The 26,105-nt window shown below is 45.5% G+C and overlaps 1 protein-coding gene across 1 annotated transcript in view; it reads left to right on the top strand.

Moving 5' to 3' along the window:
* The window catches only part of LOC137541345 (VID27-like protein), a 353,729-nt gene that overhangs the window by 66,477 nt on the left and 261,147 nt on the right, over positions 1-26,105 (top strand). Inside the window, exon 2 of the mRNA XM_068262600.1 lies at positions 11,100-11,208. The gene's annotated coding sequence lies outside the window, so the exon portion shown is untranslated. The remainder of the gene's footprint in view (positions 1-11,099; positions 11,209-26,105) is intronic.

The raw sequence follows: 26,105 nt of genomic DNA on the forward strand, positions 1-26,105 counted from the left end.
CACATTACTGCCACAAACATGAATCAATTTTATTGGAATTTCACATGAAAGACCAACACAAAGTGGTGTACATGTGAGAAGTGGAAGGAAAATCATACATGATTCCAAACATTTTTTACAAATCAATAACTGCAAAGTGGTGTGTGCGTAATTATTCAGCCCCTTTTGGTCTGAGTGCAGTCAGTTGCCTATAGACATTGCCTGATGAGTGCTAATGACTAAATAGAGTGCACCTGTGTGTAATCTAATGTCAGTACAAATACAGCTGCTCTGTGACAGCCTCAGAGGTTGTCTAAGAGAATATTGGGAGCAACAACACCATGAAGTCCAAAGAACACACCAGACAGGTCAGGGATAAGGTCATATTGAGAAATTTAAAGCAGGCTTAGGCTACAAAAAGATTTCCAAAGCCTTGAACATCCCACGGAGCACTGTTCAAGCGATCATTCAGAAATGGAAGGAGTATGGCACAACTGTAAACCTACCAAGACAAGGCCGTCCACCTAAACTCACAGGCCGATCAAGGAGAGTGCTGATCAGAAATGCAGTCAAGAGGCCCATGGTGACTGTGGACGAGCTGCAGAGATCTACAGCTCAGGTGGGGGAATCTGTCCATGAGACAACTATTAGTCGTGCACTGCACAAAGTTGGCCTTTATGGAAGAGTGGCAAGAAGAAAGCCATTGTTAACAGAAAAGCACAAGAAGTCCCGTTTGCAGTTTGCCACAAGCCATGTGGGGGACACAGCAAACATTTGGAAGAAGGCTCTCTGGTCAGATGAGGCCAAAATGGAACTTTTTGGCCAAAATGCAAAACGCTATGTGTGGCGGAAAACTAACACTGCACATCACTCTGAACACACCATCCCCACTATCAAATATGGTGGTGGCAGCATCATGCTCTGGGGGTGCTTCTCTTCAGCAGGGACAGGGAAGCTGGTCAGAGTTGATGGGAAGATGGATGGAGCCAAATACAGGGCAATCTTGGAAGAAAACCTCTTGGAGTCTGCAAAAGACTTGAGACTGGGGTGGAGGTTCACCTTCCAGCAGAACAACGACCCTAAACATAAAGCCAGGGCAACAATGGAATGGTTTAAAACATAACATATCCATGTGTTAGAATGACCCAGCCAAAGTCCAGATCTAAATCCAATCGAGAATCTCTGGCAAGATCTGAAAACTGCTGTTCACAAACGCTGTCCATCTAATCTGACTGAGCTGGAGCTGTTTTGCAAAGAAGAATGGGCAAGGATTTCAGTCTCGATGTGCAAAGCTGGTAGAGACATACCCTAAAAGACTGGCAGCTGTAATTGCAGCAAAAGGTGGTTCTACAAAGACTCAGGGGGCTGAATCATTATGCACACACCACTTTGTAGTTATTTATTTGTAAAAAATGTTTGGAATTATGTACGGTTTTCGCTCCACTTCTCACGTGTACACCACTTTGTATTGGTCTTTCACGTGGAATTCCAATAAAATTGATTCATGTTTGTGGCAGTAATGTGACAAAATATGGAAAACTTCAAGGGGGCTGAATACTTTTGCAAGCCACTGTAGGTCTATAATTGAACCAAATGTAGTGGTCAGTGTTGGGCTTGGGGATCATACTTATACTCGCAAGTAACGAGTCTGATCCTTGTTTCTCTACTTGTAGTATTTTGTTAAATGCTTTTGTTAATGGCATTGTGAGTATGCTCACAAATTTCTTGTAATATAAGGTTGGCAAGCCATCTGGGCCTGGTGTCTTATTAATCTTGAATGATTCAATAGCCTTTACAACTTCATCAGAAGTGATTGGTTGGTCAAGCTTCTGTTTAAAAGTCTTGTCGATAAAGGGTAAGGATATAGTTTTTAATGTATTATTAAGTAGAACTTGGTTAACAGTCGAGATTGGTATAGCTTGGCTAGTCCTTGATGGAAAATGTCGACTATTTTCTTTGGATTGCATGTAAAAGCACCATTCCCTATATTTAGTTTAATTGCTTTATAATTAGGGTCGGGTTGTTTAAGACAACGGGTAAACATAGAGGTTGGTTTATTGCAGTTGACAGTCAAGCCTGTATTTACTCCATCTTAAAGGATACCCGAACTGAAATGTGACATAATTAGATAGACATGGGTTTGTACAGTGCCTAGCACACAAATAACTATACTGTGTTCCTTTTTTCTTTCTCTGCCTGAAAGAGTTAAATATAAGGTATGTAAGTGGCTGACTCAGTCCTGACTCAGACAGGAAGTGACTACAGTGTGACCCTCACTGATAAGAAATTCCAACTATAAAACACTTTCCTAGCAGAAAATGACTTCTGAGAGCAAGAAAGAGGTAAAAAAAAGGGGAATTTCTTATCAGTGAGGGCCACACTGTAGTCACTTCCTGTCTGAGTCAGGACTGAGTCAGCCACTTACATACCTGATATTTAACTCTTTCAGGGAGAGAAAGAAAAAAGGTAACACAGCCTAGTTATTTGTGTGCTAGGCACTGTGCATACACGTCTATCTCATTATGTCACATTTCAGTTCGGGTATCCTTTAAGTGTTTCTCTGCTCTGCTAGTGAGAAAGAGATTTAAGGCTTCCTCAGCTTTAAACCAAGCTTGTTTATTTGCTATTGATGGTTCTTAGTTATATTTATCGAATGCCTCACTTTAAGTCTGTTCAAGGAGCGCCTGTTCTTGTGAATTTTTCTTTTTCCTGCTGGAGGCAATAGAAATAATATGTCCGTGCAAGACCGCTTTGTGCGCTTCCCAATTATATAGTCGGGAACTTCATGATCATTAGGATTAAGTACAAAATAGTCTTTTAGGTGATTCTCTAGGGTGGCAACAATGGCTGCGTCGGACAACAGCAACTGATTAAGGGACCAACGAGGTTCCGGTGATTTAGAGAGCATAGAGGACAGTGTGATAAATACTGCGTTGTGGTCTGATCACAGGAAAGGTATTATTTTAGAGTTTCTTAGGTTTGGGAGTAAGTTAGAGTGTATGAGGCAGTGGTCGATTCGGGATTGGGAGGATGCAATAAAGAGGGTAAATCCCTATATTTCCCTCCAACAGTCTACCAGAAAATGTCTGCAGACGAAGGATGAGGTTAAGTAGGGTTATCTCTGTCAGGGTGAGGTCTCAAGGAGAGGTTAGAGTCGCCACATAGAACTAATGTGCCTACCGCATGTGTGTGTATATTAGTTCAATAAAATGGCGTAAGAATGGGAGTTACCATACCACCGGCAGGCAGTGTATACTATGTAATCTGTAGAAGTCTATAGAGGGATCATTATAGGTAATGGTTATATTACAGGTACAGGCGAATAAGGACCCGCAGCCGCCACCCCGAACCCCCTGGGGCGACCCACAGAAAGAAAAATGCTGCAGTGGTGGACCTGGCTAGCACAAGGCGACCAGGACGGCATGTATAACATTACACTAGTGTGGGCGCCCCCGGGGGGAAGCGACCACGCCCCCAGGCAAATGCCAATCTCAAAAATGCTGCATATTTAGCAGTGACAAATTAATGTTTCCTTTTAAATACCAAGGGTGCCTTTAGCTTTGTGAGATAAATAGGAAGTGCAATAATGAGCGGGCAGTATGGATGGGTCAAAACTTTACAACCTTAAGCTAGTCTCGTACATTAGTTGCCCTCACGCAGCTTTAAAGATATTATTAACAATTTTCAGAGGAAACATGAGGACCCGATGCCGCCCCACCAGCCCCCTGGGGCAGCCCATGGGAAGGAAATGCTGCAGTGGCGGACCCGGCCAGCATAATGCGACTAGGACGGCATGTATAACATTACACTAGTGTGGGTGTCCCCGGGGGGCGGGAGAGGTGACAACCCACCGAAACATATTCTATACTATGATTTATGTGTCCCCCATCAGGTTCCACACAAAAGTGCAGATCCGGAGGAGGAACCAGAAATGCAATAATAATAATAATAATAATAATAATAATAGTAATAATAATAATAAACCACTAGACCAGTAGTATTAAAACGTCCAGTTTTTCCCTGTTAATGGACCAATGGACGTTTAAAACATCCAGTGTTCAAAATCGATTTTCTCTAAACTATAAGGTCTTTTTGCCCCTTGTTCTTATTGTTGTACTTAACATATCCTGAAAATTTAGTGTTTATATCATGTAAGCGGGCTTTGCTATTAACCCGCTAAAGTCTGAGGTTTTTGGCGTTTTTTTTATCACAAATACTTTTATCATTTTTGAGATTTTAAAATTGTTTTTCTCAAAAACTATTAGGTCTTTTAAAAAATTTTTTTTTAAGTTGTAGCCACTGGTCACCTTTATAATCCGTGCAATTTTGGTGATTGTAGCATGTATGGGGGTTTTGCTATTAACGTTAAAGTCAAATCTATAATCACGGTCAGCATCCCAGATTCTACATGTAATCACAGCTAAAATCCGAGTTGAATCCGGAGCTCCGATTCAAATCCGGATCACGATCATCGCATATCCGGATTTCGATTCTGCCATGACCGGATTTTCTCTAATTCGTGATTGGGGGCATCCGAGCAACTCTGTCCCTTGCCGCAGCTCTAGCTTCCCGGGGTCCCCTCCGCTGCAGATGCCAACCTTGCCAGGTTAGCATCTTCTGTGCCTGTGCGAGCGCGTGGGCACGCTGCTTGCGATCGCGCTCGCTCATGTGGCCTGGAGCGTTCTGCACAAATGCAGTACTCCTGCACCTGGGGAATATGCTCCAGGCCACAAGAGCCTGATCACGAGCGTCACGTCCAAGCGCTCGCAGCCAAGCGCTCAAAGGATACTGACCAGACGAGGTCAGCATCTGCAACAGAGGCAGGACTGTGGCAAGGGACAGATAGGTTGCCAGGGGTTGGAGGAAGCCCAAGGTAGATAGAAGTCTTTTTCACCTCGCACCTGTTCTTTAAGGCAGGGTACACACTTGCAGGGCCGTTTTCCCCTGTACATTAGGCGAATGTGCACGTTGTGCGGTGAAAAGCAGAAAGTTGTGCAATTTAACAATGCGTGGAAAACTGCAAAATGTGAACAAACAGCTGCGACACACGTTTCCCGCACAAGGCTATTGACTTTAATAGCCTGTAGCAGTGTTCTCCCCAGAATTTTTTTCCAGCCGGGTGGCATGAATAAGTAGCCGGGTGGCATGAAAATGTAGCCGGGTGAGGCGAGATGAGACAATGCAGGGCTGGTGCTTTTGTGTGCAACTCTGCTTACATCATAGGAGAAGGTGAACTGTTAACAGCCGGGTGCTCACCAAAACTAGCCGGGTGGAGCACCCGGCTAAAAGAGCCTGGGGAGAACACTGCTGTGGAATTGTGTGGGTTTTGCCGTCCAAGAGAAAATGCAAACAAACGCATCTAGGGCCTGATTCACAAAGCGGTGCAAAGTGTTTGCACGCCTGTGAAAAGTGATAAAATGAAACTCACGCGAATCGCGTGGCGCACGCTGCAGTGCGCGCGATGCGCCCATTAAACCCTATGGGTGCTGCGTGCGGAATTGCGCGATTGCAAAGTTTTGCGCGCGGGACTTTGCGCGCGATAACCAGCACAAAGCAGTGCTAACTCAGCGGTGCAAAGGTTATCATGCCTAAAGTCTTTTAGGCGTGATAACTGAGTTATCACCGCTTTGTGAATCAGGCTAGTGTGTTCTCTACCTAAAGGGAACCTTAACTTCCGCATGTTTTTAAATCAAACAGCTTTCTGCTTTTTTCCACACGACACATGTTCGCATACAGTAGAAATGTGGAAATGTTTATGGAAAAACCTTTGCATTAAACACAAACGAAAAAGTCAGCAAAGACCTGGGAATCGCAGCAGAAAACAGCCCTGCAAGTGTGTCCCCTGCCTTATAGTGTATGTGTGGGTGCACGTGCACATGTGAATGCATGTGCGTGTGCATTGTAGAATCGTGCACGTTTTGCCGCCCGTAGTGTGTTCCCTGCCTAAAGGGAACCTTAACCTCCGCGTGTTTTTAAATTGCACAGCTTTCTGCTTTTTTCTGCATGATGCACACATTTGCATAAAGTACATGACGCCGCAAATCAGAATCAAAATCATTTATTTCGCCAAGTACAACGTGAGTTGTACCCGGAATTGATTTTGGCACAAACCAGGTCGGTGGTGTTACAGTAAGCATACATTAGGTACAGTAGATATACAGTATATACACAGTGCATACATATACATACATTAGATACATACAGTAGTTACAATGCATATACAAGGCATAGAGTAGAGAGTAGAGTAAAGGCATAGCTAGAGGGGTCCATCAGAATGGACCCAAGAAAAGGACCCAGGAGAAAAGACCAGGGTGACATCCGCTGCAGTACATGACACTCAAACGCTTCTCCAGAAATTTCTTTGCAGAAATGTTCACGGAAAAACGTTTGCGTTAAACATTGACGGAGCCCCGGGAATCGCAGGGGCAAACGGCCCTACAAGTGTGTTTCCTTCCTTAAAGAGAATCTGTACTGTAAAATTCTTACAATAAAAAGCATACCATTCTATTCATTATGTTCTCCTGGGCCCCTCTGTGCTGTTTCTGCCACTCCCTGCTGTGTGTGGCGTATCTACTTATTACCCATATAGACACTTTTGTACTCTAGTGGGTCCTGAACATACTATTTAGGTTGCCAGTGTGTGTGAGGATGCTTGTGTTGTCAGCTGACAAGGCAGTTATACACGGCTGTGTATTTTAAGGGGGTATAAGGGTTTTTCTATGTGGTTGTGTATATGGTTCTCTTTTATAAACTTTTTGATATCTGTATGCAGACGCTTCCCTTAGTTATTTTTGCAAGGTACTCGGTGTAACAGGAAACTGCTCCCCTTTGAGTAGGGTTATAGATAAATACTATCTTCTAGCGCTCCCCATTTTCTACATTTTTATGTGATAGGGCTCGTTTCCACTAGTGCGGCGTGCGTCTCGTAGACGCACGCCGGCACTGAGCGGGTGGGCGGGATCGCAGGCGATTCCCATCAGCCGTGCCATGCACGGCTATGGGAATCGCAGCCTCCGCCGCGAATTCTGTGGGGGTTTCCGGCCGAATCGCTACTGCAAGCGATTCGGCCGGCGGCGCCGTTGTCCCCTATGGCAGAGTTTCCCCGCGCGATTTGCCTGCGGGGAAACTCTGCGGATTCGCGGCCGTTTCCGCGAGAGTGGAAACGGGCCCTAACTTCATCATCTTCCTGCTTTATATCACAGAAGTCCTCTTGGTCAGATTCCTGGTCCTGCAGGACAGTCAGCAAGTTGGTCGTGTTACAAAGTTCCTCAATGCGAAGAATCTTTTTGGATACCTCATCTCTGTCTTTTTCCACCTTTTGGATCAGATTGCAGACTGAAACAGTGACCTGCTCTACTTGACTAGCAATCTCGGTGAAGACTCTCTTCTCCAGGTGTTCCAGCTGTCTCTCAGGTTGACTGTTCTCATTTATATTTGCTGCCAGTGTTAGCGTATTTCTGTTGTGGTCTTGCAGCCTCTGGATTCTCTCCTCAATCTTTATAGGCGTTAAATGCTTCCTGAAACTTTCCAAGCATTTTCTTCTTCCCACCAGAGGCTTCTATTAAAGCGGAATATAACCCTGCATTTCAACTTTGCTCTAAAACATTATTTACAGCATATTATATGCAACCAGCATTTTTTTTACTAGACCAGCATTGGAAGGGTTACACACAGAGCTTTAAAGTTCCTGGAGAGAACTGCTCCCCGCAGCCGAAGTTTAGATAGATACATTTAAGCAAAACAAAATGTAACAACTGTGGAATGTGTCTCACTCAGGGATGCTGTCACGAGTAGATTCGAGTGGCCTAAGCACTCGAACTCGTGATTCAAATGAGCAATAATTAATGCAGGTGAGGAGCGGGACATAAGGGGTTATTTACCCATAAGGCTGCGTGCTCCCTGCGCTCCAAATAGGATCCATACGTGTCCTATTCATCGCATTACAAGCCTCGCTGCAGGCACTTCTTCCGGCTTGAAGGAGGAAGTGCCCGCAGTGCCTGCAGCGAGGCTTGTAACGCAAAGAATAGGATGCGTGTGGATCCTATTTTGGAGCGCAGGGAACACGCAGCCTTATGGGTAAATAACCCCTTATGTCCCGCTCCACACCTGCATTAATTATTGCTCATTTGAATCACGAGTTCGAGTGCTTAGGCCACTCGAATCTACTCATGACAGCATCCTTGGTCTCACTCTCTCTGACTGTGCCGGAGTTGGAGGACAGCCAAAGAGTGTGTAACATTCCTCACTTGTTACATTTTTTTTTTTGCTTAAATGTATCTATCTAAACTTCGGATGCGTCTGCAGTTCTCTCCAGGAACTTTAAAGCTCTGTGTGTAACCCTTCCAATGCTGTTCTAGTAAAAAAAAAAATACTGGTTGCATATAATATCCTGTAAATAATGTTTTAGAGCAAAGTTGAAATGCAGGGTTATATTCCACTTTAAGCTTTCTGTCCTTTGTCCTCGACGATCCATGTCCAGCTTGCACTGTATACACATGCAAACCCTCTGTACAGGGCAATAAAATTCCAGTATCATTTCATGCGTGGAACTTTTGAAACTCTTAAAGGCAGTGGTGCGCTCATATAAACTATGAAGGGGAGATTTGAGGAGAACTTTCAAGTGGTCTTCACAAAGACAAGCCTCACAATGCAGACAAGATTTAATGGCACATTCAAAAGAATCGCTAAAGGAAACAAAGCCTGTTTCTTGAAGTTCAGCATAACTGAGTTTTTTTTGTTTGGTTTTTTTAGTACAGTCCCAATTGGTAAGTGTTGAGCACATATGGGGCAGAAAACTGTCTTCTTCCCCTTCTTGTTCCAGAGCATGGGGTTTCTGTCCTCCTCTATCTTTAACTATGCTATTGTTAATTTGGTACTGTGGCAAATATCATTATTATATATTATTATTATTGTTCTCATACATTATCCCAATAAAGATTTGCTTCATTTTAGTAGTTTGTAGCCTCCCTGGCAGTATGGACCAGCTGAGTTCGTCCAGCAAAAACTTGCAAAAAATGTTAATGACGAGCTGAGCTCGTCCATGCCGACAGGGAGATTTCCTGTTTCTCTGCCCCGCCGACTGCCTTTTTTTTTCATCAGAGGGATTCCCCAGGATGGCTGGATGCCTGACTGCACGCTGTGGGTAGTGATCTGTGCTACCCACAGCGTGCAGAACTAGCATCCAGCCACCCTGGGGAATCCCTGTGCAGCCAGCGGGGCAGAGAATGTGCGGGGGTTCCCCCTTGTATGCGGAGGCTATGTGGAGGGAGATCCCCCTCTGTGCGGGTGGGGGGATCCCTTTCAATGATGGCTATGTGGGCGGGGGGATCCCCCTCTGTGCGGGTGGGGGGATCCCCCTTCAATGATGGCTATGTGGGCGGGAAGGGGGGATCCCCCTCTGTGTGGGTGGGGGGATCTCCCTTCAATGATGGCTATGTGGGCGGGGAGGGGGGATCCCCCTCTGTGCGGGTGGGGGGATCCCCCTTCAATGGTGGCTATTTGGGTGGCCTATCCCCCTCCAAACCCCCTCCCTCCCGATTCCCCCCCCCCCCCCCCCCCGCCTCAGCTACATTACGAGACGTCACCAAGTCTCGTAATGTAGCTGTACGGCAAACGAGACTTCGGAGATGGAGGAGACAGTGTGCTGCAGCCGTCGCTGGAGAAAGCCCTCGGGTGAGTACATGCATTTACTCAATGGGCTTAGATGGGGGGGGGGGGGGGGAATCGGGAGGGAGGGGGTTTGGAGGGGGATAGACCACCCAAATAGCCACCATTGAAGGGGGATCCCCCCACCCGCACAGAGGGGGATCCCCCCCGCCCACGTAACCATCATTGAAGGGGGATCCCCCCACCCGCACAGAGGGGGATCCCCCTCCACGTAGCCTCCGCATACAAGGGGGAACCCCCGCACATTCTCTGCCCCGCTGGCTGCCCAGGGATTCCCTAGGGTGGCTGGATGCTTGTTCTGCACGCTGTGGGTAGCACAGATCACTACCCACAGCGTGCACTGCTAGGATGGGGGGAAGGACATCTGGCAACCTATAAATCTGGCTAAACACCTGGCTCACTATATACCTGGCTGCACATCTGGCTACCTATACATCTGGCTAATTATACCTGGCTGCACATCTGGCTACCTATACATCTGGCTATACATCTGGCTAATTATACCTGGCTGCACATCTGGCTACCTATACATCTGGGTCTTATACTCACCATTGGCGTGCTGATCCCTCGTCTCGTACCTCTGATAGCTTCCCCAGTGTCTTTTTCCATGTCCCTTGGCGGATTTTGCTTCTCCCTCGGCGATCACATGTCCCCTGTTGATCGGCGTTGATGGCACCAAGGTCATCGGCGTTGATGACAACAGCGTCATCAACATCTTGCAGAAAACACTTTTTTAAATTAAATTCAATACAATAACCTGTATTGAATTTAATTTAAAAAAAAAATTAATTGCAAAAAAAAGGTTGAAAATTATTGGAAATTAATTGAAACACTTTTTGCACAGAAATCCTGGGGAAATTGAACGCCAGGGTGGTTAATGAAATAATTATTTATAAATCTTGTTGAATTTATTTGTATTGACCATTTGTAGAGATGCAAACACTGGCGTAACAATAGGGCCTGCAGCCCCTGCTCCCGCTCGGGGCCATTTTGTGGGGGTTGGAGGGGACGCAGCATGAGGGGAAAGCTATGGCCACATTCGGCGGGGAGGGGGGACGTCCCCCCCCCTCACCTCGGGGCTCTCCCCTCTGCGCTCCCCTCCACTTTAAATTAGAGTTCGGGCAGCGGCAGGCAGCAGACCGATACATACCTTCCGTGCGCTCCAGCGTGCATTCCTCTCGCTAGTCTCTGACGCGACTTCAGGGGAGAGCCCCGAGGTGAGGGAGGGGTGGTACGTCCCCCCTCCCCGTCGAATGTGGCCATGGCTTTCCCCTCATGCTGCGTCCCCTCCAACCCCCACAAAACGGCCCCGAGAAATTCTGCAGGGGGTCCCGGTGGGGCCTAGTTACGCCCCTGGATGCAAGTTTTAATTTTCCAAAACTTTTCTCTTTTTTTTTCCCCACGCTTTGTTTTAACTTTTTGCTCTTATAATATTCTCTCTGTGATCTCTTAAGGTTCCTGTAGACACAATGAGGTAATTCCTTTTACAATTCCAACTGGATTTGGTAGAATTCTATGGTGCACCACAGGCCTCAGGATTCCTCTGTCTCACTGGTATATCAGGTGAGTCATGTAAAACTTTTTACTATAAGTTGTGTCTTCCATAAGCAGCAGAGAGAGAGCAAGAGCCCCATTTATAAAGGTTAACGTATCAGTCTTCACTTTTTCCCCATTGAAATGTTTTTCTTTGACAGATTCTCACAAATTTTCCCTGTGCATTTTCTTTCTCAATATCAGTATAGTTTTGCAAAGATGTTTCATAGACGAATGCAAAATGTAATATACTTTAAACCAGGGGTCCCCAAACTTTTTCGGTCAAGGGCCGGATCAACCTACTTCAGACTGCTGGGGGACCGGAACATACATAAAATGATGTTGAAAAACATTACATTGAATCTAGGTATTGATTTCCCCCAAATCTTGCCCAGAGGAGACCTCCCAACAGCAGCCATTCAGTCATGCGGCACCTGAAGAACATCTTTGTGCACCAGACAGTGAAGCATACCCAGGTGACAACCTGCCCTCCAATTGGACAGCGGTGTCACCTGATGCAGAGTTGGATTGGTAGCCAGCGAATTACTGCTCTCTGGCTTCTACAGCAGGTGGATGGGTGGTGCCAGCACCGCTATTTTGTATGTGGGCCGCTGATATTTAAATGTGCAGTGGGCCACATCTATTAGTTATACATTTTGTGTTTGGGGGCCAGTGAAAAAGGCTCAGGGGGCTGCATTCGGCCCACGGGCTGCAGTTTGAGGACCACCGATTTAAACCATTGTTATTTGGAAACTCCTAACATATTCTTCCATAGGTTTACATGAGGATATAGCGTCAAAAAATCTAGAGTTTTGCGAGGCATTGGTCCATTAGTATATCTAAGGTTACATAAGGTACTAGACTCAGAAGATTTTGGGTTACATAAAACATTGGTCCCAGAATATCTAGGGCTTCAAAAGGCATTAGAATCATAAGATCTAGGGCTTCAAAAGGCATTAGAATCAGAAGATCTAGGGCTACACAATGCATTGAAGTCAGTGAGGGCTATGTGAGGCATTGAAGTCTGAAGATTTAGGGTTACATGATGCATTGGCCCCAATAGATTTAGGGCTAGATGAGCCTTTGGTGTTAGAAGATAAATAGTTACAGGAAGCATTGGTTGCAGTAGATCTAGGGCTAGATGAGCCTTTGGTGTTAGAAGATATATAGTTACAGGAAGCATTGGTTCCAGTAGATCTAGGGCTAGATGAGCCTTTGACGTTAGAAGATTTAGGGTTACATGAAGCATTAGTTCCAGAAAATGTATGAATACATGAGCCATTGGGGTTGGAAGATAAAGGGTTACATAAAGCATTGGTTCCAGTAGGTCACACTCTTGGACTCCCTGAAGCCTCCTGCACTGTACACTGAATCTCTATAAACTTGTTTCCTGCTCACAGGAGAGCCCTGCTGTAGCAAGCTGTACATTAGCTGCGTACATGGTGTTGTTAGTGTACATCCTTACAAATGGCTCTGCAGATTTCCTCCAGCCCCATGAGCACTCATGCATTCCGAGTGCCTCGGTTTGCCTGGTATCGGTATCAGTCGCGCCAGTCGGCTCATTTGCACATGCGCGGCCTCTCTCCGCATTGCGCAGAAGAGCCCGACTGGCACAGCTAAGCCAGTTATGGGGACTGATACCAGGCGAACGGAGGCCTTCGGCAGGATAGCGGGGGCCAGGGGATGCAAATTTAATGCACAGCCAACCGTATGACATGACAAGTGTGTACACATGCCAATGCCAATCAACTAAACAACCAACTCCCTTAAATACTATGAGTGCAAGCTAAACGACAAACTGCACAACATGCCTGCATTAAAAAACAACAAAGTTGTTGAAAACACGCCCGACTATCTTCCAACAAACCACGTTTGAAAGATAGTTGGGCAGATTGTTGAGAAAAACGTATGAGCCTAAAGGTCCGTACACACGCCGGACTTTAGGCAACGACGGGTCCGTCGTTGCCTCCCGCTGGGTGGGCGTGTGTCAGCGACAGTCCGGCGTGTGTACGCTCTGTCGTCAGACTGATACGGCTGTTTCTGAGCGATCGCTCATAAACAGCCGTATCAGTCTGACGACAGAGCGTACACACGCCGGACTGTCGCTGGCACGCCCACCCAGCGGGAGGTAACGACGGACCCGTCGTTGCCTAAAGTCCGGCGTGTGTACGCTGCTTAAAGGTCCGTAAACACGCCTGATCAAAGGCAACGACGGGTCCGTCGTCACCTCCTGCTGGGCGTGGTTTCAGCAGACAGTACAGCGTGTGTACAGTCTGTCGGTGGACTGATAAGGCTGTTTCTGAGCGGCCCCATGCACACACTCAACAGCGGTCTTTTAGGCTCTCACAACTTTTCTTGTGTAACACCTAAAAAAAATCTCTTGCTATTGTTCAAGCAGCTGATAAGACTGATAAGAAGTCAATCCAAATGTTGAATTGACTTCTTATCAGTCTTAACAGCTGCTTGAACAATAGCAAGAGATTTTTTTAGAATCTTTAAAGGCCCATACACACGTCGGATTTGCGCGAACGACGGGTCGTTTGAACGTTCCGTCGTTCGCACGTTTCCGCATGAAATCCGGCGTGTGTACAGACTATAGTTCGGGAGATAAGACTGGTTACCAACGATCCGCCGGGCGGATCGCTGGTAACCAGTCTTATCTCCCGAACGATAGTCTGTACACACGCCGGATTTCATGCGGAAACGTGCGAACGACGGAACGTTCAAACGACCCGTCGTTCGCGCAAATCCGACGTGTGTATGGGCCTTAAGGCTCAAAGGCTATCTTCCAAAGTTGGTCCGTTGGGAGATAATGGGGCGTGTGTACAGCTGGCAAACAACTATATAACCAACTGATAACAGGTTGTTTGCCAGATCCAACCAGTGGATCAACCTGCCCAACTATCAGGTATGTTGGAACTTGTGTACAAGTCTTTGGAACAACTGTATTGTTTTTAGATGTAGACATGTTGTGCAGTTTATCGTTTAGCTTGTGCGCATAGTATTTAACTGAGTTGGTTGTTTAGTTGGTTAGCATCAGGGTTGCTCGTAAACTACGCCAGCGCGAATCTACGCATCGTAGTACGCAACTACGCATCGTAGTTCGTAGGCGAAGTTTAAGAACTACACGTACGCATTTCCGCGTAGTCGTAGTCTCGCTATGCGTAGCTTCACCCGCTACGCGTAGTTGACGAATGTATTGCGAAGTCAACTACGCGTGCGGTAACTGCATTTATATGGGTCATTGCGCATGCGCAGAAATTTTATTGCCCTTTATACGCATACAATTCCGCTTTGGATGGTGGAATGTTTGCATATATTAGTTTGTCTATGCGCGTAGTTAGCAGATTATTGCGGAAATTTTTCCGCATAAGGGCATAAGCGGTCGCATCAACTACGCTACGCAATACGTGAGCTTGCGTATTTTAATGCGTAGTCTACGGTATGCTAACGTAGCTAAGTGGCTGACTTCGGAGCCGTAGATTGCGAAGCGTATTTGCGTAAAAATACGCGTAGTTCCAGCGTAGCGAAGTTGGCTGACTACGACCATCCCTGGTTAGCATGTGTGTACATATGTGTCGTGTAAACAACTACTTATGCGGGTAGTCATGTTGTGCGGTTGGTTGTGCATTACGTTGGACATGTGTGTGAGCTTATTATTAATCCTGCCCTGTACAGATAGATCAAGGTCGCAATTTACAATGACTCTGTTGTGGAATGTAATTCAGCATTCTACTAGTGGCAGGTGTTCTGGTTCTCTGTGGAGGAACGCACGCATTGTCCGAAATTTTTCTGCATTTGCAAGGTTTTTTTTTTAGTTTTGTTTCTTATGCAAATACATTTGATTTCTCACATTAAGTGGAAACAGACCAATGAATTTCAACTGGCTGTTGCACCCAATGCAATTTTTTCACATATGTTTATGTCTGGAGTTGGTTCAGAGATCACAGCAAATGGGGGCCTTAATTTTGTAAAGGTTCCTCTCACCTGGTATGTTGGCTTTCATGCAGGGGTGGAGGGACTGCGATCAACAATGTTGATCCAGTCTTCAGCCCAGGGGCGTCTGAGTCACTAGGCAACTCTAAATTTTGCCTATGGCGACGTGGGTGGAAGTGGGCGCCCTCTCGCTAAGTCGCCGCTCTGTGCGTGTTTATTTTTTTTTTTCCAGCCAGGTCGGCGCCGGCTGTGACAGGCAGCTCAGCCTGTGCCCGGCGCCGCCTACTGGTCCGCTCCCTTCCTCTCCCCCTCTCTCCGAGCGAGCAGCAGCAGCACGCACATTAGTTTATGTGCGAGTGCGATGCCGCCGCCTACTGGTCCGCCCCCTCTCTCCGCCCCCTCTCTCCCTCTCGCTGTGTAGAGCGTGCGGCCGCTGCACGCTAGCTTGTTTACATGCCGCGCCGGCGCCGCCCCTAACTCCCCCCCCCCCCCGGATGTCACACGTGCTTGAAGGCACCGTGTGTGACGCAGGCAGGACGGAGGGACCGGTCACCAGTGCTACCGCCGGCTGACACCTGGCTGACCTGACTGAGCAGTGAGTGCCATCTGCAGATCTGACTGCTGCTCTTGATAATTTTTTTATATGCATCCTGGCTGGCCCTGATTTCCATTCCCCCCCACCCCCCACCCCCCACCCCGCTCGCCCAGTGGTTTCTGGGAATGGATATTAAATAATACAGGCATATAGCATCATGCCTGCTGCTGTGTGGGTCTGGGCAGGACTCGGAGGGAGACACAGACACACATGCTGCACAGTCTGCAGAGCAACAGAGGGGAGACCCTCATAGTGAGTGGCGTTCCCCCTCTTTATATTATATGCCCCACTCTCCCCTGGCTGGCCCTGAGATTTGTGTGTGTGTGTGTGTGTGTGTGGCGCGCCACAGGTTTTCTTGCCTGGAGTGACAAAGTGGCTAGAAACACCCCTGCTTCAGCCTGAGGAAGAGAAGATAGTTTCTACTTCAGGTCGATACGTTTCTTGCATAATACATTAGCAGGTGAGCCAAGACCTTCTGCTTGCCAACTAATGGGCAAGTCACCCACAATATCAAGCAGGTTTATATAACAGAATATTATCAAATTGTTTCCTTCTTTTTCTTTTTCGCCCTCATCAATTTTTATTAAAAATGGAGTGTTGTAGGATAAATTCTCAATGTCTTAATGTATAGACCCAAGCAATTTTCAGTAGGGTTTTTAATAACTTTTAATTTCAATGAAATGATAAAACCAATAAAAAATAAATGATTGAACTTTTCTAATTGAAAAGAAATATGGCAAATTGTATGCTGTACATAGACACCTTTCCACAGGTGACATATGGCACGATGAAATAAAAGTGTACATGTAATACCAGTCCTATTTAGAACATGTTCCTTTTAATCTGTTTCTTTTTTTTTAATGTTTACTGAAAGTTTCAAAGGTCCAACAGAAACAAGAACATCTTGTAAATAATAATAAACTTGTACCAAACTGTAATGAAATTGGACACAAATTTGAGTCTCACTGTACAGAATGAATGTGTTGATCAAACAGTTAACAGCATTGGTCAATCCTAGGAGGCTGGGGTGGGAAAAGACTGCAACACGGAACACTTTAATGGATGATCATGGATCTTGACTTTCTTGGACTATGCATGACACATAATATTACGTATTGCTGTGTTGGAGCGCGACAGGCACAAACAACGCAAGGAACTTTGGGTCCACCATGTGACCCCATACGCCGTAATGTGAATATAGCTATAGAGGCACTCAGACGGTAATTTGGGCGCTGTTAAAAGCCCAAATTACTATAAAATAGTGTAATTTGGCCACCAGCAATAGCTTGCAGCCGAATTACGTATTTCCCCGAGTCCATGGCGGCCTGGAGGGGGATTAGTAATGAATGTAACTTTTGCAGGAGTAGGTTGAGCCACTTTCCAGCTTTGCCCTGCTTCCAAATCTCCCAGCGGCATTTTTGCATGTTTGCATGTAGGAAATGGCTGATTTACTGTTTTTGTATCTTAAATGATGATAGTTGAGTATCTGTAGAGCAGTGGGAGCTTTCATTTAAAGAGACTCCGTAACAAAAATTGCATCCTGTTTTTTATCATCCTACAAGTTCCAAAAGCTATTCTAATGTGTTCTGGCTTACTGCAGCATTTTGTACTATCACAGTCTCTGTAATAAATCAACTTATCTCTCTCTTGTCAGACTTGTCAGCCTGTGTCTGGAAGGCTGCCAAGTTCTTCAGTGTTGTGGTTCTGTGATGCATCTCCCCCCTCCAGGCCCCTCTTTGCACACTGCCTGTGTATTATTTAGATTAGGGCAGCTTCTCTCTTCTCTCTTATCTTTTACAAGCTGGATAAATCCTCCTCTGAGCTGGCTGGGCTTTCACATACTGAGGAATTACATACAGGCAGAGCTGTCTGCACTCTGCAGGAAGAAACAGCCTGACACTTCAGTGGAAGATAGCTGCAGGGGGAAAGAAACACACAAATGATCTCTTGAGATTCAAAAGGAAGGGTGTATACAGCCTGCTTGTGTATGGATGTGTTTTCTATGTGTGGACATACTGTACATCAACCTACTTCCTGTTTTGGTGGCCATTTTGTTTGTTTATAAACAAACTTTTTAAAACTGTTTTTAACCACTTTTAATGCGGCGAGGAGCGGCGAAATTGTGACAGAGGGTAATAGGAGATGTCCCCTAACACACTGGTATGTTTACTTTTGTGCGATTTTAACAATACAGATTCTCTTTAAGGTGGCCACAGAAGATGCAACAAAAATATTCGATTTGCCTGTTTTTTTATATTTTTTTTTAATAAGAACAATCAGTTGTACAGAAAAATCAAGTAATTTTTTTTAGCTAGAAATATGATCATCAAATTTCCAGTATTTTCTTCTCAGTATTGTGCATATAAGTGCATTGGGAGCTGCAAATATTTTTTTTTCAAAAAATTGAATGATGTAGATTTGATTTGTTCATTTCATGATTTATAGACATAAAGTGTACCAGAGATCTTAATAGCTAAAGAAGCGATACTTACCCAGGACTTCCTCCAGCCCCATAAACAGTCCCATGCCGTCATCCTGCGGTAGGTCGTTCAGTGGAAATCAGCCCCCGTAACAGGCTCTGTTGGGTCCAGTCTGGGTCTACTACGCATGCGCGGATCTCCCACGCATGCGCAGTAGACCCAGACTGATGCGACTGAGCAAGTTACAGAGGCAGACTGTTGGGAGTACGGTGTGGGACTTGCATGTGTTTATGGGGCTGGAGGAAGCCCCGGGCAAGCATAGCTTCTTTAGATATTGGGATCTCTGGTTTGCTTTAAGCATTTTTTCTGAGTTTTTGATAATTTTATATGTAACGGGGGGAAGGCAAACTTGCATGTGTAATACATTGTTCAGGTGTTTTAAAAGTTACAGTCAGTTGGGAAAAAATGGGGGGGAAAAATAAAAAAAATGTATGCTGTTTGGCCACCTCTAGGCATATGGATGGGTGTCTGTTGGCTGCCTGCTCAGTGTCAAATAATGGTAGGTGACAATATTTAAATGAGGAGCAGGGGAACTTTGATCATATGGCCAAATCAATAATCTATTAATGTACAACCCTATTTCCTATCTGTGGAAAATGTAAATAAAAAACAAAGGTGATTATCTGCAAATCATGTAAATGTTGTATTTTATTGAAAATATCATAGTACAAAAACAACACGGCGAATTTTGAAATTGAGAAAGATTGTTTTGTGATAAATATACACTCATTTTGAATATGATGCCAGCAAAATGTTGTAAAAATCTAGGAACTGAGGAGAGCTATTGCTATACCGTATTTTCACAAAAATTAGACACTGAGAGAGAGGGAGCTACAGAGACTCAAAAAATATATCTAACGAGCTGCAAACTAATCTCAATACCCAAAAAGTTGCGCTCAATAGGAAAAGATTCTTTAATTCGGATAATATCCAATAAGATCATAAAAAGGTCAAATGACCACTCACTAGTAATACAGAACATACGTACAGTACCAAGCATAAATCGTATATAGTGCACTTACACTCTCACATGGAGTTCCTCTCCTAAAAAAATAATCTATAAAAGGGAAAAAACAAAAGTACTAAAAAACAAAACAAAAACCCAGCATCCAAGTTTCCAAAAATGCTGATACTCAGTTCAATCATTGTACAATCCTGGGGTCCTCAGCGAGAAAACCAGTTCAGCCAATAACGGACCACATTAAATCCACAAAGAATGACCATGGATAACCAAGGACAAAGTGCAAGTGTATTTAGTAAACCGTCCCCGGTCTGTGGCTTGTATACTCACGTGTCCAGCGATGTGGCATGATTGGTTACGTGACCTATTTTCGGGTAGGGATTATATTCTGAGAGTTACGCCATGTGCTTCCTGTAGTCAGATGTGCTCCCCTGTAGCCAAAAGTGCCCCCATATAGCTAGATGTGCTCCCCTATAGTCAGATGTGCCCCCAGGTGTCCTGTTCCCCTGTGGTAGCTCCCAGCCTAGTATAGCTGTTCCCTCACTGCCTCTGCAGAGTGGCAAGTGGAGCATTACAGCTGAAGAAACTCGCCAGCCTCCGACGTGGCAGCATTACCGTCTCTCCTCAGCAGCACCCAACTTCCTGTTTCTGGAGAAAACGCGTCTTTTATTTTACAGTTGGCTCCGTCCATACCTGCATGAATAAGCCAATTTTATCAGCAGTTTGCAAAAGTAGGGGTGTGGCGTTAAGGCCCGTAAAGGGGCATGGCTTAAGTGTCCATCTTTTTCAACTTCAAAAGATGGGAATATGTTCAATGCTCAAGGGTGGGTGTTGGTTGTGTAAGGCCTCATTTACATCAGAGTTAAGAAGTGGCGATGGATTTTAAAATGAATACCTGTTCACCTGTTTTACAGAGTTGAGCCCATTTGTTACACTGAATAGAGCAGCTCACCACAATGTGTACTGAAATAATGCAGCACAGCATTGGAAACAAGGATGGATTTGTACCTTTTGCCACCCAAGGCCCACTGTCACCAGATTCCCCCTGACATATATCATAGGTAGCCAGGTTTAATAACCCCCCCCCCCCTCCCCAGCATAGGTAGCCAGGCTTCATAACCACCCTCCAACATAGGTAGCCAGGTTTAATATTTCTCCTCCCCCCCCCCCCCTCCAGTATAGGTAGCCAAGTTTAATACTCCCCTTTCCTCTCCAGTGTAGATGGCCAGGTTGATCCCCCTTTAGCATAGGTAGCCAGGTTTGACGCCCCACCCCCAGCATAGGTAGCCAGGTTTAATTTAACGTCGCCACCCCCATCAGCAGTGACTCACTCGCTGGTCAGCCCATCTGCCCGCATTCACGGACAAGGTGATCCTGCAGTGTTTCTCTTGTCCCTGCTGTTACCAGTTCCCAACCCAATCGCTGTGCTGCCAGCAATACTCACATCACTACTCACTTTCTGTATAGCGATGTCACTGTGCACCGCCGACTCTTATCACTTTGTGCCCCAACACCTGCTGAACTGAGGTTTCTCTCTGGATATGCCCCTGGGCAGCACAGCGAGGAAGTGAGCAGCAACGATGTCACTTCCTGTATATGGTGCCGTCATTGGGGATTGCTCACTTTATCACCGATATGATGAGAGAGGCACTGCTGATGAGATGCAGCTCTATGTACAGGCCAGGGCCATTGGAACTTTGCAGTGCAGAGGAGGCCTGTGTTTTACATCGTGTGGGCGGGAGCAGAGGCACAAACAGCTGATATGCCAGCTGCAATGGCGCCCCAGCCTTCCTGACGCCCTTTGTACACGCTAGATTGTTCTAGCCCTTTCAGGGCTACCTCTGCGAAGATTGCTACATGTGTAGGGCAGCCCCATTGTGTCGCCAAGACATCTGGAGTGCCTCATTATCTTGGCTGAGCTGTGAAGCTGTGAACAAGGCCTAACACAGATAATCAGTGGAATAGATCTTCCTGGAGAGCTCACCTTCAATTTCCAGCTGCTGACATGAATTCTGAAGTCAGCTCTGTGACACATATTCCAGGTGGGAGATTGTCCAGCATTCTTCTTAAATACTTATAAAAAGAGTCCCTGGGGGGCACTTACTTCAGGAGGGGACAGCTTCTGGATCCTAAAGAGGCTGCCCCTTTCCGCCTCAGTAGAGGGAATCCAGCGCTGGGACCCTGCAAGCTGGAGTTATTTGTGTCTCATTGATCACCTCTAACATTCAGTAAATGAATAAGCCTCTCAGCGCCTGTCTCTAGGATCTAACATGGACTAAGCTGTCCTTTCCCTGAAGATGCTGCAACTGCAACCTCTAAGGCCTCTTTCAGACAAGAGGCTGAACTGCACTCTTGCTGAACAGTTTAGCCTCAGTCTGCTGCCCACCAGTGCAATTTGGGTGCAATTTAAATGCAGCCGAATTGAAGGGATATTAACAACGTGTGTCCATCGCTGGCACACGGTGGTGTTATTGGGCAGCAGAGGACAGCGACATGTCGCATCTGGGCACAACTATGGCCATGCTCAGATCTGACTCTGAGGGGGCCCCACCTGCTCAGCAATGGTATCGAGCGTTAATAAGCACCCGGCCCTGTGCAGGAGAGCAGCTGACAGGTGGCGAGTTAGCTGCCTGTCAGCTGCCTCCTCACACACCTGTCAGCACCTCTCACTATGACCTGATCTGGCTATGTTGTGGTAGAGAGGAAAAAGCACAGAAAGGGAGCCCAATCTGGTGCAATATCGTTATTAGGTCAGTATGAGTTAAACACATGAAAATATACTCACAAAATAGGGTTGCAGGGGAGGCAACCACTCACAATCGCAGGTGGGGAGAATACCGTCCCCACTCGGCCTTTTGTTCCCCGGACGGTCGCTGTTCCGAAAAAAGATTTATATCAGTCGAGGTCTTCGACTGAAATCACCCTTAGAACATAAGGGACTGTAACTGGTTCACTTAAGGTAGGATGCGCCCGGTCGGGATAGGGTTTAGCAAATCGTAATGCTATTTGTAGGTATGTATCGTTAGAGTTTTACACTTTAAACTCATATTGCTTCAGCAACTAATAAACTGAAAAATCTTGTCCTACCTTGGTGGTGTGTGGTTGGACATATGAACGAGGAGAGGTTCAAATTAAATAGATCAATTTTATTTTGCACTTGACACCGCGTTTCGCGGCCCGCAGCCGCTTCCTCAGGTCAATAAAAAAGTGCCTTTAAAAAACAAATGATGGCTTTCAGATACCGATAAGAAATAGATCATAGATGTTATAGCTTCAGATGCTGCTACTGTAAACACACAGCCACTAATTCATATGCCTCTCAAAACTGATATAACCCAGATTGCAAAGCCGCTAATTTACATACCTTGGCATCCCTAACATCTGACAATATTCAGGTGTGGAAAGCAGTCTTTTTTCTGTTCAAGAGCAGATGATTTTTTTTAATCACTTAAAGGGACACTTAAGTCAAACAAAAAAAATGAGTTTTACTCACCTGGGGCTTCCAATAGCCCCCTGCAGCTGTCCGGTGCCCTCGCAGCATCGCTCCGATCCTCCTGGCCCCACCGGCAGCCACTTCCTGTTTTGGTGACAGGACCTGACAGGCTGGGGATGCGAGTGATTCTTCGCGTTCCTGGCCACAATAGCGCCATCTATGCTACTATAGCATATATCATATACCATATAGCAGCATAGAGGGTGCTAATGTGTCTGGGAACGCGAAGAATCACTCGCGTCCCCAGCCTGTCAGCTCCTGTCACCAAAACAGGAAGTGGCTGCCGGCGGGGCCAGGAGGATCGGAGGGAGGCGGCGAGGGCACCGGACAGCTGCAGGGGGCTATTGGAAGCCATAGGTGAGTAAAACTCATTTTTTTTGTTTGACTTAAGTGTCCCTTTAAGGACCACAGGCTTAAACCCCCCTAGTGACCAGGCCATAATTTACTAATTAGGCCACTGCAGCTTTAAGGCAGCACAACTCAGCACACAAGTGATTCCCCCCCCCCCCTTTTTCTGCCCACCATAAAGCTTGCTGTTGGTGGGCTCTGATGCTTCTGAAATATTTGTGTGTTTTTTTAATAAATATTTTTTTATTTTTTTAAATAAATATAGCTATTTTTTTTATTTCTCTCTCCAGCCCTCCCCCCGCCAGCCAATTTCCGTGATCGGCTGTTATAGGCGTCAGCCTATGACAGCCAATCACTCCTGAGCCTGCCAGCGATGCCGTAGATCGCATCGCTGTACACAGTAAATGGACAGCGTTTTCGCCGTCTAACAGTCTCTTAGCGGCGATCGCCGCTGGGAGACTGATGATAGAGATGAGTTCCGTCATTCAAGTAGAGATGCGCGCGCATTGGTGGGCGCTATCTCCTGCAAAACCCCGCCCCAGGACTTGATGCCAATTGGCAGTAGGCGGTCCTGGGGTTGCTGCCGCAATCACACCCATTGGCGTGATGCGGTCGCAGAAAAGTTGATCCAGTCCAGGTGGGCTGACTCACTTATGATATACCCACTAAAAAGGCTCAATTAGGCTGTAGCCACACTGAGTGCTTTCTGACAAAAACGTTCCCATTAACTTAAAATTGCCGTGGTTAAAATTTTTCTAAAAATTGCGATTGCGGCAATTTTACAAAAGTATGGTGACAATATTGTTATAATTTAAGTAGGCCTCAGTTACTTGGCCTGAGTTTTATGTAAAAGGCTTGTCCGCAGTGTATGCCTTTAAAATAAATAGAGGGTTTGTGATGCAGGCAGAGGCATCTCAGGGTCTGCGTGTAGCAGAGGATACACGCAGATACTGAGAACATGTTCCTAAGAGAAGGCCATCGGACTACTCTGACCTCAACCACAGGAACAGAAAACATTGGCCATGTTTACTAAACATCCACGGTCCTGCATCTGGGTCAAGTGCCTCATTGATTATTAATCGAGTAGGCGGGTATGATGACACCACGAGTGGGTCCACCAATAGACTGATATAGGGGGTGGCGAAGATGATGTCATATTTAACTCTTTCCTAGTCGGTATTAAATCTGGAGCGAGCGATGGGGAACTCACTTCTGCTTCTTCCTTCCGCACTAGCTCGCAATACTGACTGGAACCCAATTATTTCTTTAAGCATGTTCTTCCTTTATGTAATCTGATATAATGTCTGCTGTACATAGGTAGTTTAGTGGAACGTAGGTTAGCAAGAAGTGCCTGAGTGACTTCAGTAGGGAGTCTAATCATGAGCTTGTAACGCAACATAAAGATTGGCATGGCTAGGATATGATGAATGTATCTATCTGTATTTCTGTAGTCCTGAATAAATAACGTAAACATTAAAGAAGCCTGAGAAAGTCTATCTACTGTTTGCTGTGTGGAGAGTCAAGTGATCTCAAAGTCTGTGAGACGATGGTGTCGAAGCAAGGTGATAAGAACAGTTTATAACAAATATATTATTTGGAAATAAAGGTGTATTTTTTCTTTGGTGGTTTTTTTTTTCACTATTTTCACATGCATGTGCACGGGAATGCACGTGCGGGAGCGTGCACAGCGGCAGCAGCACTGTCTGACTTATAAAAACGTCCTGGAGCCATTAAGAGGCTCTAGCAGGACGTTTTTATAAGTCAGCATGTCATTAAGTGGTCAAAAAAAAAGAATCGGTGGGGCGAGAAAGCGGTACTTGCCTCGGAATATGGAAACCTCTGGAGCTCTATGAGGCTTCCCCATCCTCTTCACCCTCTGGGATCCAGCACTGGCGGCCCTCAAACACCAGCATGGTAAATATTTACCTAAATATTGCAGGCGCTACTACTGTATTTTCAGGAGAGGCGGCTCTGGGTCCCTGGGGCTTAGGAGTATGTGGAAGCCTCATTAGGATCCAGGGGTCTCCTCCTCATGAGGTAAGTATGTCCCAGGAGTTGTTTATTTTTTTTTATTACTGTGTCTCTTTATAGCTGCAACATGTCATTGATATATATATATATTTTGCTGATTTACCCTGCACTTAAAGTGGACCCAAACTAAAAATACAAGATTTCAGAAATAAAATCTATTTTCTAAATTAAAATAATAAATAGCAGCCTTTTTTCAGCTGCATGATGACAAATATAAAATATTTTACATTTATTGGAGGAACCTCTCCCTTCCTTTCATATTGCTGGGACAGAATCCGGCAGACTGGTGGAGTAGGTGGTGTCCGGCAAAGGAGGAATTGCTAATGGCGGCCACCTGTATAACCCTAGTTATGAAAAGAGAAGGGTGAAAAGCATGCACTGAAATGCTTATAGGCTTGATGGAGTGTTTATTTATCTTAGTATGTGTCAGAGTGGTGCAAGTAAATATTTTGAATTAAAAAAAATGTTTAGTTTGGGTCCCCTTTAAATTTATTCTTAGCCTTATTCTTATAGCCTTTTCCTACACATAAAATAGCTGTCTGTTTCCACATTAGAGACACTACCTGCTTGTGAGTCTTAGGAACCTGAGGTGAGAGTGATATGGAGGCCTCTATACTTATTTTCTTTTGAAGCAGTAGGATTAGCCATTCTATGCCAGGGAAAAAAACCCACATAAGTAGATAAATACTTGATCTACTTACATAACACATGTTTTGTACTGTCCACGTTTTGATTTCAGTGAATTTTATATCGTGAATGAAGAGAATTCTATTCCTGGTGGGAACCATGTCTTTTGCCCACAGTTTGAGGCTAAAGCCTGATGTGTTTACAAGCAAGGCTGAGGTGACTGAGATGGAAAAGTAAAGGGAAGAAATGACAAGTGAGCAGGGGATCGTGTTTCAGATAAGCAGCTAGGCAGGGAAATTAATGGAGGCGGAGGGATATATTATAAATAAAAAGAACTCCCAGCATGCAACTGTTTGGCACTGACTACTAAAGGGCCAGTGCTCCTAAAGTATGTGCTAACTCCAAACCATAACAGCAGAAAAAGTTTTGAAAGTTTTGAATGCAGGATTAGCATCT

This window comes from Hyperolius riggenbachi, chromosome 12 (assembly GCF_040937935.1).
Source record: "Hyperolius riggenbachi isolate aHypRig1 chromosome 12, aHypRig1.pri, whole genome shotgun sequence".
Lineage (NCBI taxonomy): Eukaryota > Metazoa > Chordata > Amphibia > Anura > Hyperoliidae > Hyperolius > Hyperolius riggenbachi.